The sequence below is a fragment of the Lepidochelys kempii genome, chromosome 1, assembly GCF_965140265.1.
Source record: "Lepidochelys kempii isolate rLepKem1 chromosome 1, rLepKem1.hap2, whole genome shotgun sequence".
Lineage (NCBI taxonomy): Eukaryota > Metazoa > Chordata > Testudines > Cheloniidae > Lepidochelys > Lepidochelys kempii.
The window spans coordinates 144,189,108-144,203,259 of NC_133256.1; positions in this window are offsets into that span (position 1 = coordinate 144,189,108).

Consider the following 14,152-nt stretch of genomic DNA (forward strand, 5'->3'; position numbering starts at 1 on the left):
GGAGCTGACTGCTTTTCAAAGGTACTTTGTGTGAAGCTGGAGACTTAGGCCAAATCTTAGACTACGTATCAACTGAAAGTCTGTCAGGCTTAATGCTGGTGGAATGTTATGAAAATTAAGTTGTTAAAATTTGCAGTAAAATATGTAGTGTTTGGACTTTCCTAAATGCTGGTAACCAGATGACTGCAATACTCATATGCTAAACATTTTATTTCTCATGTTAAGACTAAGATCTGTACATGTGTGTTACATAACTCTCTCACGTGATTGGGACAGAACTCCTGATCATTGTTGAGATTCGTCCATAAAAATGGCTACACTTTTAGGGAGAGAATGGTCATTTCATACCCACTAAAAAGCAATATGTCCAGAGAAAATGCTTCAATTCTCAATACAGTCGATAGAAACCAGTTTACAGGACAAGGGAGAAGGGGAAACTCCCACCCAGAGATGAGTAATGCAGGATGATTTCACTGACTAGTCTGTACTTCCCTGGGTTGTCCTTATTTCCCTTTTTATAGATTGGTGCTATATTTGCCCTTTTCCAGTATTTTGGAATCTCTCCCATCTTCCATGACTTTTCAAAGAGTCAGTTCCTTGGTATTCTAGGATGGATTTCATCAGGCCCTGGTGACTTGAAGACATCTAATTCGTCTAAGTAATTTTTAATTTGTTCTTTCCCTATTTTAGCCTCTGATCCTACCTCATTTTCACTGGCAGTCACTATGTTAGACATCCATTCACTACCAAAACAAAGAAGTCATGAAGCACCTCTGCAATTTCCACATTTTTTTGTAATTGTTTTCCCCCCATCGTTAATTAACGGGCCTGCCCTGTCTTTGGTTGTCTTCTTGCTTCTAATGTATTTGTAGAATATTTTCTTGTTACCCTTTATGTCTCTAGCTAGTTTGATCTCATTTTGTGCCTTGGCCTTTCTAATTTTGTCCCTACTTACTTGTGTTATTTGTTTATATTCATTCTTTGTAATTTTGATCGAGTTTCCACTTTTTGTAGGATTATTTTTTTGAGTTTTAGATCATTGAAGATCTCCTAGTTAAGCCAGCGTGGTCTCTTCCCAAACTTCCTATCTTTCCTACGCAGTGGGATAGTTTGTTCTTGTGCCCTCAATAATGTCTCTTTGAAAAACTGCCATCTGTCTTCAACTGCTTTTCCCCTTAGACTTGCTTCCCATGGGATCTTACCTACCAACTCTGTTTGCTAAAGTCTGCCTTCTTGAACTCCATTGTCTTTATTTTGCTGTTGTCCCTCCTACCATTCCTTAGAATCATGAACTCTTACCATTTAATGACTAACAAATTTATTTGAGCATAAGCTTTCGTGAGCTACAGCTCACTTCATTGGATGCATTCAGTAGAAAATACAGTGGGGATTTATATACACAGAGAACATGAAACAATGGGTGTTACCATACACACTGTAAGGAGAGTGATCACTTAAGATGCGCTATTACCAGCAGGAGAGCGGGGGAAGGGGAGAGAAAACCTTTTGTAGTGATAATCAAGGTGGGCCATTTCCACAGTTGACAAGAACGACTGAGGAACAGTGTGGGGTGGGGGGGGGAATAAACATGGGGAAATAGTTTTACTTTGTGTAATGACCCATCCACTACCAGTCTCTATTCAAGCCTAAGTTAATTATATCCAGTTTGCAAATTAATTCCAATTCAGCAGTCTCTCGTTGGAGTCTGTTTTTGAAGTTTTTTTGTTGAAGAATTGCCACTTTTAGGTCTGTGATCGAGTGACCAGGGAGATTGAAGTGTTCTCCAATTGGTTTTTGAATGTTATAATTCTTGACGTCTGATTTGTGTCCATTTATTCTTTTACGTAGAGACTGTCCAGTTTTACCACTTCACTGCTGAAGTGAAGAAACAGATTGACAGAGCCGAACAGTACCCAGAAGTCACCTACTACAGGACAGTCCTAACAAAGAGAATAACAGAACACCCCTAGCCATCACCTTCAGCCCCCAACTAAAATCTCTCCAACGCATCATCAAGGAACTACAATCTATCCTGAAGGATGACCCATCACTCTCACACATCTTGGGAGACGGGCCAGTCATTGCTTACAGACAGCTCCCCAGCCTGAAGCAAATACTCACCAGCAACCACACACCACACTACATAACCACTAACCCAGGAACCTATCCTTGCAACAAAGCCCGTTGCCAACTGTGTCCACATATCTATACAGGGGATACCATCATAGGGCCTAATCACATCAACCACACTATCAGAGGCTCATTCACCTGCACATCTACCAATGTGATATATACCATCATGTGCCAGCAATGCCCCTCTGCCATGTACATTGGTCAAACTGGAAAGTCTCTACGTAAAAGAATAAATGGACACAAATCAGATGTCCCTCCTCCTGCCCTCCCTCCCCACCTCCCCGCTCTCCTGCTGGTAATAGCTCATCTTAAGTGATCACTCTCCTTACAGCGTGTATGGTAACACCCATTGTTTCATGTTCTCTGTGTATACAAATCTCCCCACTGTATTTTGCACTGAATGCATCCAATGAAGTGAACTGTAGCTCACGAAAGCTTATGCTCAAATAAATTTGTTCGTCTCTAAGGTGCCACAAGTCCTCCTTTTCTTTTTGCAAATACAGACTAACATGGCTGCTACTCTGAAATCTACCATTTAATGATCACTTTCACCCAAGTTGCCTTCCACTTTCAAATTCTCAACCAGTTCCTCCCTATTTGTCAAAATCAAATATAGAACAGGTTCTCCCCAGTAGCTTTCTCCACCTTCTGAAATAATAAATTGTCTCCAATACATTCCAAGAACTTGTTGGATAATCTGTGTCCTGCTATGTTGTTTTCCCAACAGATGTCTGATCATCTTTTGCACCTGTGAGCTCTGCGGTCAGAACAGTCATATGGCAATTTTCTTTTTGATAAAAGCTATGTAGTGGAAGGAAACAGGGGTGTTTTTAACCACACTGGATCCTAGGAGGCAAGAACTTTGTCTGCCAGGTAAATGACTTGTGACTGCCACAGGTGGGATAAGTCTCAGAAGCTGAACCTATAAGACTATGTTATTTTGTACAGAAGTTTTATAAGATAATAGCCTAGAGGTTGTCTTTGGGCATGTCTACACTTACCTCCGGAGCGATCAATCCAGCGGGGGTCAATTTATCGCGTCTAGTGAAGAGCGCTCTACCGTTGACTCCAGTACTCCACCAGAGTGAAAAGTATAGGCGGATTCAATGAGGGAGCATCAGCAGTCAACCTACCACAGTGAAGACACCGTGGTAAGTAGATCTAAGTAAGTCGACTTCAGCTACGTTATTTTGGCTTCCCATAGGACTAATATTCATCAAGAAAATGAGGACATGAGCCTGCAGTGTTTACTTAAATAAATCTCCCATTGCTCTCAATGGATCTTGAGAGTGGACTTCAGATCAGACAGAGGCAGTACATCCAAGTCAGTGAAAGACAGCAGTGCATCCTTTCCTTGGGGAAAAAAAATGGAAAACGCCAGCTGTTTGTTCAGATTCAAATTACATTTCAGACAGTTGCTTATTTTAAGAGCTAACTATAGATTCAACAGCTTAAATAAAAATGATGAAAATGTAAACATAATGTTTAATAGACAAATAGTTACTCATTATTGCAATGCCTTGCTTAATCTTTTGTATTGTATAGTTTCTTGCATATAAATTTATGACAAGAACAAAATGCAGTACCTGAAATTTGCATGAATTTTGTACTGTTTCCTAGGGGAATACTTAAGATGAGATCAGCATTGCCTATTATGGAAACTGAGCAATGTGCTACCACGGGTCTAATGTTGTTAGTAACTCAGTTTGTGATGGTGTCAGATTTACAGCATAACATCCAGCCAATATTAACAGTAGCACAACTTCTTTCAAAGCTTATGAGGCAACTGTCATAGATGTCAAGTATGGCGTATTTTGCTGAAAGCGGGGGAAATAATTTTCTCTTACCTATCATCCTAAAATTACTTCCAGCAAGATGCATGGATTATTTCATTCTTCATATAGGCTTTCATTTTTCTTTGCCCATGTTTGTGTCTGTGAGCAAAATACCAAAGTCAGATGGCATATAATATATATCTGGCAACAAACTTTGCACATTTGCCTAGTTTAGATGGCAGTAATAATACTTAGCATTTATATAACTTCTCATCCACAGATCTCAAATTACTTTACACAGGTGAATGAGCATTATTATTCCCATTTTACAGATGGGGAACATGAGACACAAAGGGTGTAAGGTCCATAATTTACCACAAGTCACACAGCTCATCAAATGCTGAACCAGGAATAAAATCCAGTTTTCCTGACTCTGTTCTTTGCTATATCCTCTGGACCTTTCCAAAGGCATAACATTGAATTATTTATATATTTCTGTCAGTTAGTTATTTCTGGAGATCTGGCAAATTAGTGAAACAGAACCAAATATTTTCAAAAGTTCCCACAAACTGAAAATTCTGAGATACTTCAGTTTCATTGAAACTTTCATTGAAGAATTCTATTACAGATTTCCAACTTTCATTATTTTGTAATTTCAAATTTTTGTTTTGGAATATCAATTTTTCATTTCAAATTTTATTTTTTTAGGTTTCTCCATTTTTATATTTTGACATTATTTCAACACCTTTCATCAGTAATTATAATACATAATGTGCACTAAATGTCAAACTGTTTTATTACAACACAAACCAGAGATACTTTGATCTAAACAGAAGATAAAATGTGTAATAAGGTAAATAAAATTACCACTATTTCACTGTCATATTATGACATGTCAGTAGTAGTAGTTCACGTAAGTACTGAAATAATGTAAAAATAATATATAAATGAAAGAAACAACAAAGTGAATTTATTTTTGGAGCTGGGTTGGTCCCAGGATATGAGAGAGACAAGAAAGGTGAGGTAATATCTTTTATTACAGATATTTCCTCACCTACCTTCTCTCTCTCAAAATGGAAAAGTTGAAATTCTGAAATAAAAAATAAAATATTGTAATATGAGAATAGTTTTCCATGGGCTTTTTTTCAAAATCACACTTTTTGAAATCTTTTGATTTTGAGGGGAGGAAAAGACATGCTCTGTTGAAAAAAGTTTTAACAAAAAAATTTGGACCAGCTCTACCCACGTCCCTCAAAGTAGCTATTAATGCTATGTACAGTAATCCTCTGTCTCTTAGTAGTTTTACTAATGAATGCAATGTCTGATGTAACTAAGAGTGAAAGTTTGGGAGGCACCAAGAGAAGGAAGGGAGAGTGTGTTAGAGGGAAGCACAATGTCAAGATATGCAACAGTGCAGAAACCAATCACAAATTAGGGCTTGTTTGTATGTCATCTTCCACCAGTGTTTTCCCCAGGAAATTAGAGGGGGCTACACAACTAGTTGACCACTGCAGAAGGATGGGGGAGTTCAGGAGGGTTGTACACTTGCAACTTCCTCTGAAAGATGGGAGCAACACTTAATTTTGATTGTGGCCAGCGCTGGGAAGCCTGACTCACATGAGTGTGTTGATGAAAAAGGACTGAGGACTTTAAGAGCTCGGTGGGTTACCTCAGGAAACTCATGTTCCACTGATAACCCATTATCTACAACTGGCTTTTGTGAAAATGAGTGCTGCACTTCCTTGTCACTTGACAAGTCCCAGGTTTTGACCAGTTAGTTCTTCATCTGGCAAAACTAGCTGGTGCCTTGACTCCAAATCACTGTTATGAAGTGCCTGAAACAGCGCGAAGTTGACCATGCTAGTTAAGGAGGGACATGTTTATTGGCTGCCAGTGCTCAGACACATGCTGGGCTGCATCCACTGGCATACCTACATCTGGGGGTGAGTGCATGGGAATGCAGACCTGAGGTATTGATTCTGTGTGTGTGTGATTTCACCCCCTGACAATGCTCTGCCACACAGAAGAAAAGGTACTCTCCTTCCAAAAGGTCACATATCATAGAGCACCTGCGTCATAGAGAGCTGAAGGGTACAGGAGACCCCAGCTTATTTTTGCTTTATGAGGGAGACTCTAGGAGGGCATACATGCATGTGAATACCTTCGCTGTGCCTCACATTTTCACTTCCCCAGCGCCATCCAGTGTATCCTCAGACTGACATACGTATGGTCTGCAACATGTATCTCATGCTGGGGGACGAGGAAGGGATTTGGGTAATGCAGTTTCAGATAATAGGGTTTCAGATAAATGGGATTGTATTGTTATTGGTTGTTTTAAACCATGTTTTGGGTCAATCGTGGCCAGTCCCTTATACTGAGGATAAATGTAAAGAAGCCTGAAACAACAGAAGTAGCACCCAAAAGACAGACATGTGGAAAACCTGAATCCCATGGCCCCGTGGGGGGGTGGGGTCAAATATAGGGGCTAGAGTTTTGATTGATGGATCTCTTTTGTGTGAAACCAAGGAAGAGCACAAGCTGAAGCAGTGAGAGAATACCAAGCAGACAGTAACAGAAGGCTAGTAATGTGGCCCTGAGAGAAAGCTAAGAGAAAAAGCTTTTTGGATACTGAGTGAAGGCTGGAAAGGCAGATTTGGAACAATGAACAAAGGAAGTATCTCCTGCTGTTTGATTTCTGGTGTGTTTAAGGAAATAGGACTTTTAGGCATTCTTTATAAAGAACTAAATTGCATCAAAGAAATACTGATATCACTTTCTCCTCCTAACTGGCTCATCCTCCAAGATCCTGAAATTTTGGCTAGCCGCTTGGGTCAAAAAAGGTAGCTGCATGAAATGTGTTGTGTATCTAAATGCATGTGTATTAACCATAGGAACATATTCACTGTAAGATGCTGCATGCTGGCGAACATAATCAAAACTCTTCACTCCATGACAATGGGCTCTGAGCTTTGGGGGCCTTCTAAAGAAAAAGACAGGATAGATGAATAAGGTAACGGCAATGTCACTTGTTAAAACAAATAACATGAATGAGAAGGGATATAAAAACAACAATGACAATACTGTATTGTCAGTGGGCTAAATTCTCAGCTGATATAACATAATTGAAATCAGTGAAGCTGGGCCAATTTGCATCCTGTATTGACTTAAATGAAACTACCAATTCACACCAGCTGCTAACCTGACCCAATGTGACTTTAGTAGGACTTTGTTTTTAGTCATCTGTGGTCAAAGGCACCATTCCAGTTTTGGCCATCACATTTCAAGAAAATATATTGCAGGAATTGAAAACGCAGAGGGAAGGGGAATGGGAACCAACATGGCTTGCGATATAAGAGAACTCACAAAAAGGATTTGTAAAGTCCAGAATGGTTTAGTTTGTGTAGGTGATGTGTCAGAGGGATTGGTGCTTGCATTTAGGAGTTATAAACATATTTTACCAGTAAAAGTAGGATTTTAGCATCGGTAAAATAACACTTGTTTAATAGCACATAACTTAATTCACAGGAAAAAAAAATTCTGAAGTGAGAAATCCATGTTTGCTAGCAAAAATCTCAAAATACCCACTGGACCCACAGTGGTTTAAATATTTTCCACTTGCATTTTCTTATTACTCTAGTGTTAAGTGCTATTTGGTATATGAACTCACAGATTTACTATGCTTACTAGTCACTAAACAAAAAGTCAAAAGCATGCATGAAGGTCAGAATATACAGTAATAGAACATGAACTTTTTTGTATGTTTATTTTTGTTAAAAATTGTAATGAGCATCTAAAAGCTTCCCATCATCTGCCAAGATCCTTAGGTTTTTCAATTTAACACATTAGGATTTGCACGTGCCCATGCAGTATTTCAGCAGCTTTAGTACATAAAAGCGTCAAAACTAATTCTTCTTGCTATTGCACTAGGAATCCAATCTATCTCCTGACTCTGCGAGGACTTTTAATATAGCTGTCAGCAGGGGAAGTCACTAGGTATGTGTTCACAGAAACTGCTCCTGTTATTGGTTCTTAGATTTCCCCTGGAGAATTATTCATCGCAAAATTCAGTTTCTAAAGCAGGAAGAAGTCTTTTCTGTTGCTTTCCCAACAAACTCTAGTCTATTGATCAATAGGAATCTGAGAATTTAGAATAAATTAACAGCAATAAAAATGTCTTTAATTTCGGGGAGGAGGAGAAGGCAGTGTAGAGAGATGCTTTAAAAACTCTGCATCATTAGTTTGATAACATTTTTCACATTCTATCTTAAGGCTTTAATGGATTTTTATTTACATAATTTGTTTCATAGCGGTAGTGTAAAAGTGTGCGTTAAACCAGATTCTGAGAATGGACAATTTCCTTATAGGGTCTTGAACCTCATTTTCAGCTAGAAGCAGACATGATTTTGTGCCTACTGACATTTACAACTATAAAATTATATGCAAATCCTTTTTACACACACACACACACACACCCCTAACTAGGCAGCTAGATATGTACAGCAATCCTATGTTTATATGGAAAGGTGGGGCTGTGCACCTATTAAGGCATCAGAATGTCCACGTACTTTCTGGTTGAAAATTAGGCTCACAGAGAATCAAGGGAATCTTAATTACACAGCTTTGTTGCTTTTGGGTATACCCTGGTCTCTTAATTGTTTTCTATCTTTGTTATAGGCCATTTGAATCTCATTTTTGTGCTCCACAAAATAAAGACAGATAAATATAAGTATGATTTTGGTTATGATGATGATTATATATTGGAGAATGAGTGACTGAATGGTGGTATGTCTTCTCTTTCTTAGACTAAGCATTATGTTTGAATACTAGGGGTTACATTTTGACTTACTGAGATATTCATCACCTCAGGCTTCTTGTAACCAGAGCATCTTGGTCTTCGAGGCCAGCAAAATGTTTATTTACTGTGTGAATGACTACAGCCTTTGAGGAGAGGTTATTTATTTTGCCTAAGGCAGCAAATATCCTAGAGCTGAATTAGTGTTATTCTTCCCTTTGAAATAGCTAAACAGCTAAATGTCAGAAGGAAAGTGTATTCAGTGGTGTTTTATCTGTGTTGGTCCCAGGATATTAGAGAGACAAGATGGGTAAGGTAATCTTTCATTAGACCATCTTCTGTTGGTCAGAGAGAGAAGCTTTAGAGCTTATACACAGCTCTTCTTCAGGTCTGGCACAGATATTATGATGATGAGCTCCATAGAAACGTTAATAAATGTAAGACCTAGATTTTAATTTTAGGAATGGGCTATGAAAGGATTGGTGAATAAGCTGTACCACCATGAGTAGTACTAGCTGCTAATGTATCTTTCAGATACCTTTGAGTCAAAATTCCTTCCTCCCTTTTTCTCTGGGGTAGAAAGAGAGGGGGATACTAATTTACTGCTGGTATATGTCAGTAACAACTTATAATGAGCTGGTTGGAAAACTGTGGCTGAAACAGGTTTTTTTCTCCTTTTACCAACGGCCATCTCAATTCAACTCCCCCCCCCACCCCGATTGTAACAATTTCAATGAAAATTCTCAGGAAAACTAAGTTTCCCAACACTGAAATGTTTTAGACTTTTTTTTTTCAGAATTGGGGGGAGGTTCATTTAATTTAGAAATGAAATTTGCTTTGATGTTTATTGGTTCACTTTTATATTGTTTAGGTTATTTCATGACATCTCAGCAGTAGTAATGCATTGCAACACACCACAGCATAACAACCTTCCATGCCTTTATATTTATGACAAGACTATATGACTATTATGTTGTAAATTGACAAAACATAACATATTATGCACTCCCACTACTGAGATGTTATGAAATAATATAAAAATGTTTAATAAATTTCTAAATGAAAATTTCCAAACAAAACTTTTTTTGTAATTTCCATGTTTCCAGGAAAGATTGAAAATATTTTTCATTCTGATTTTTAACTAAGGCTACGTTCACACTATAGACTTTATGGCATCATAGCTGTAAGGTCTCCTGTGTAACAGCTCTATGCCTGCAGGAGGGAGCTCTCCTGCCAAAATAATTAAATCACCCCCAACAAGGGGTGGGAGAGCATCTCCTGCTGAAATAGCACTGTCCACACTGGCACTTTTGTTGGTCAAACTTATGTTGGTCGGGGGGGAGTGATTTTTCACACCCCTGACTGACAAAAGTGCTAGCATAGACAGCGCCTAAAATGAACATGAGTTTTCCAATGACATGGAAATTCTGGGTTTAGACCCGCTCTGCCTACAACACTTGATGCAATAATTATGCAGTGTGGCCAGCAAGCTGGGGATGAAGCCATGGATCCTTCTGTTCCTTGTCTACACCCCACCTACCTTCTCTAAAAGCCAATATTTGTATTCACCAGGTTTAGGCAGCATGAATACAGGAGTTATTCTCCCCATACCGTTCTGCCCAACTCCTTATTCACCTGTGTGAGGCATAATTCAAGTCATAGTTCATATCCCTATGTAAGTAAATTCAGAGGTACATGTGGTTAGAGGCTGGGGCAGAATGCAGCCCCTATGCTCCAGACTGCAAGGAAAGGTGTGAGAAGGGAGCAGAGACAGGTGGAGAGTGGGTGAATTGACTAACAGCTAGCCAGCATGGAGGAGAGAAGTAAATTGCATTCTGTGAAAGTAACTTGGTTCCACCCTGTCATAAATATAAAGGGAAGGGTAACTACCTTTTTGTATACGGTGCTATAAAATCCCTCCTGGCCAGAAGAAAAACCCTTTCACCTGTAAAGGGTTAAGAAGCTAAGGTAACCTAGCTGGTACCTGACCCAAAATGACCAATGAGAGTACAAGATACTTTCAAAGCTGGAGGTTGGGGGGACAAAGAGTTAGTCTGTTTGTGTGATGCTTTTCACCTATGCAAATTGGTGAGGATTCTTATCAAGCCTTCTCTCCGAAAGGGGTAGTAGGGCTTGGGGGGATATTTTGGGGGAAGACGTCTCCAAGTGGTCTCTTTACTTGTTCTTTGTTTAAAATGCTTGGTGGTGGCAGCATACGGTTCAAGGACAAGGCAAAGTTTGTACCTTGGGGAAGTTTTTAACCTAAACTGGTAAGAAAAAGCTTAGGGGGTCTTTCATGTAGGTCCCCACACCTGTACCCTAGAGTTCAGAGTGGGGAATGAAACTTGACACACCCCTTCCCAAATCAGGAGGGGTGCAGGAGAGGAATTGTGCCTGAGATACATACCTCTGAATCAAAACACCTGCTGGTGCTATTCCTGTGACAAGGCAGTTTACAGCCCTTGTTCATTATTGTGCTTAAAGATTTCTCTGGGACTGATTCTGATATCCTTCCTCACTTGGAACAGTACTTTATTCTATGAAATATCCCATTAACTTTTTGGGGGATTACTTGTGGTGGAAAGTGCTAATTAACATGGTATGGATATTAGAACCTGTCCCCCTCTGACTAATTTTTCCCAGCTATAAAGTGGAGAGGCACACTTTACTTAACACACGAGGATTTAAGATGTCCACAGCCAGCAGGTGGTGTTTCTTCACTTTAGCCTGGGAACCTGAGCATCACATGGTCTAGAAAACTAGGTGTACTTTATTAAAACAATTGTTGCTGTGGAAAAGTATTATGTATCAAATACTGACTATCTTTATAGGTATGGGCTTGGAGCCCAGGTTGCAGTAGCTTCTGTAGCCCCCACACAGAGAAGTGTTGGAGTCACAGAAAAATCATACAGCTGAATCTTAGTCCTTGTTGTTATCCCCTATCATGCTGTCATAACCATCTATAGGATTGGCCAGACTGGTACAGAGTTCCCCGTGGCAGGAATAATAGGTCTGTCCAGCCCTCAGGAATTGGATCTCTGGGTTTAATAGTTCTTCTTGTAACTAATTCTCCAAGGTCTATGTCAAGGTTTTCTTCTCTTCTTGTTTTTTGATCACATCAGACAAAACTCTACCTGAATAATTGGCTTATGTTATCATGACTTAGGATAGAACTTTGCTGAAGCTGTACCTGGTTCCATTCCTCTCCAGTGAAACAGTGCCAAGCTAACACTTGGCTGGCTGGGCCAATAGGCAGCCGTTTTGAGCAGCTGCTATTAATGCAATTGCAGAAATTGGCAGAGTCCCACATTAAAGTGGTTTCCCATTTTAAAACAACGTCAGAGGAAAGCAACTACTAATCCTTAAAAGGAGAGAGAATGTTTAGGAGGTTGGGTGGGGGGGGGTTAATATTTAATTTTGTTTTTGTTTTTTCCAGATGAAGTAATTTAATGTAAGTAGGTAGAAAAAAAGTTGATTTACAAATCATTACCTTGGAAAGAGAGAGGTAAAAATCTTTGCACGAAAATATCAACACTAGAGACGAGAACAAATCAAACCCCCAAATCTGAACAGCTGAAAGATTTGGTCAAGTTTGGAACCCTAACTCTGATCTGTCTTCACATCAAAAAGTGTGTGTGTGTTTGTTTTTCTTACAAAGGTGGCTAACTTGAGTTAGCTATCTCAGTGTAAAATCATAGTGAAGAGGAGGTCCAGATAGCTTTCAACTTGACATAGCTACTCGAGGTGAACCCTCCACCTTGGATCCAAATTTGGGGCATAATTGTCCCATGGTTCTCAGGGTGCAGGTGCAACAGAAAGTATTGCTTGTCCCTTAAGCCACTGCATGAGCTATCTGGAGCTTGGGTTCAGGTATCCAGGAATAGCAGCTGGGTAGTAGGCAGGGAACAGGTAGAGGCTTTGCTCCTTCTGCATTCTTCCTCCATGTGCATTTTAGTTGGTTCAGGATGGGATAAAAGTTCAACTCACAGCCTTTTTATACCATGTATAGATCATGTTTAATAATGTGGTAAGATACTGTACCTAGAAGTCTAATAATTTTGGAAAAACCTATGATTATAAGATAGATGTAGATTCAGAGCTTTGTTTCAAGCCCCCACACTTATATCCTCATTTTTCCAAATTCTTCCTATGAATAAGCATATACAATCAGTGTATGTTCTGCCCAGTTATCATAGGATTACAAGGCACTGAAAGACTAGATGACCCTAACCTCCTGCCATGATGCAGAATTTGTTGTGTCTAAACCATCCAAGACAGGTGGCTATCCAGCTTCCTTTTGAAAACCTCCAGTGAAGGAGTTTCCACAACCTTCCTAAGCAGTCTGTTCCATTGTCCTACTGTTCTGATAGCTAGGAAGTTTTTCCTGAGATTGAATCTAAATCTGCTCTGTTGTAGTTTAAACCCATTGCCTCTTGTCCTGCCCTCTCTGGCAAGAGAGAACAAACTTTTCTTCGCTGATATGTGCTTCATATTCTTCAGATCAGTTTTGTTTCAGAATACCTTCAAGCTCAAACAGTATGCAATTTAATTTAATTCAGTTTTGATTTAAAGCTGTGGTTTATTTCAATCTTTATTGTTTTTACTGTACATCACTTTCATTGCTAATTACCGGGATACACATTTGCACATCTAATAGAAATAATAACATGAATGGAATGAAAATTCCTTGTACATAGTAAGTCCTCTGAGAACATACTCTCTTATGAGGAACTTGATTTTTATCTGTTCACCCAAAAATTACACTGCCATCAGAGGGATTATGCAAGTTCTGAGATTCCTCCAAAGGCATTTCTAAATTAATCAAGGAGGGAATTCCTTGAAAATTTTTGAAACATATTGAGAGGAAGTATTTTGAGGATTTCTGAATTCTTATTAGCAGGCCCAAAGGCCAAACCCAAAAGCATTTTTAGCCTGTACAGAGAACAGATACTGGGAGTGAATGGTCCATTTTGGGCACCTGTGAGCCTTTTAATATTATGAGAAACAACAAGAAAAAACAATATAATATAAAGAGACTCCTTGGTATTTGTGTACAAATAGAACGCTGTAACTATGGGTCAAACACTGTGCTTTGTTTATAGTCCCTTATGAGCATAAAAAGTGAATCAGAGCGTAATTCTACCAGCCTTACTCATCTTGGTCTTGATTGCAAGTTGCCAGTCTGCCTTCATTAAGAAGTAGTGCATAGCTGTGATGCCCCAGGAGCAAAGCAATGGAGTCAATTCAAGGCTTCTTCTCAGTTGCTCTGTGGAGGAAAGAAGATACATAAACTCATTTTCCAGACATAGCTTGATTTCCCTCTTCATGTCAGCTCAGCTACACTGGCCAGCACTTTGAGGAATGCAGACTCTCTTGCATGATAGGAGGGATAGCAGCAACAGGCTTCTCTTCTTCTGGCCTTGTGACTCACAATATGAATAGCCCATATGCG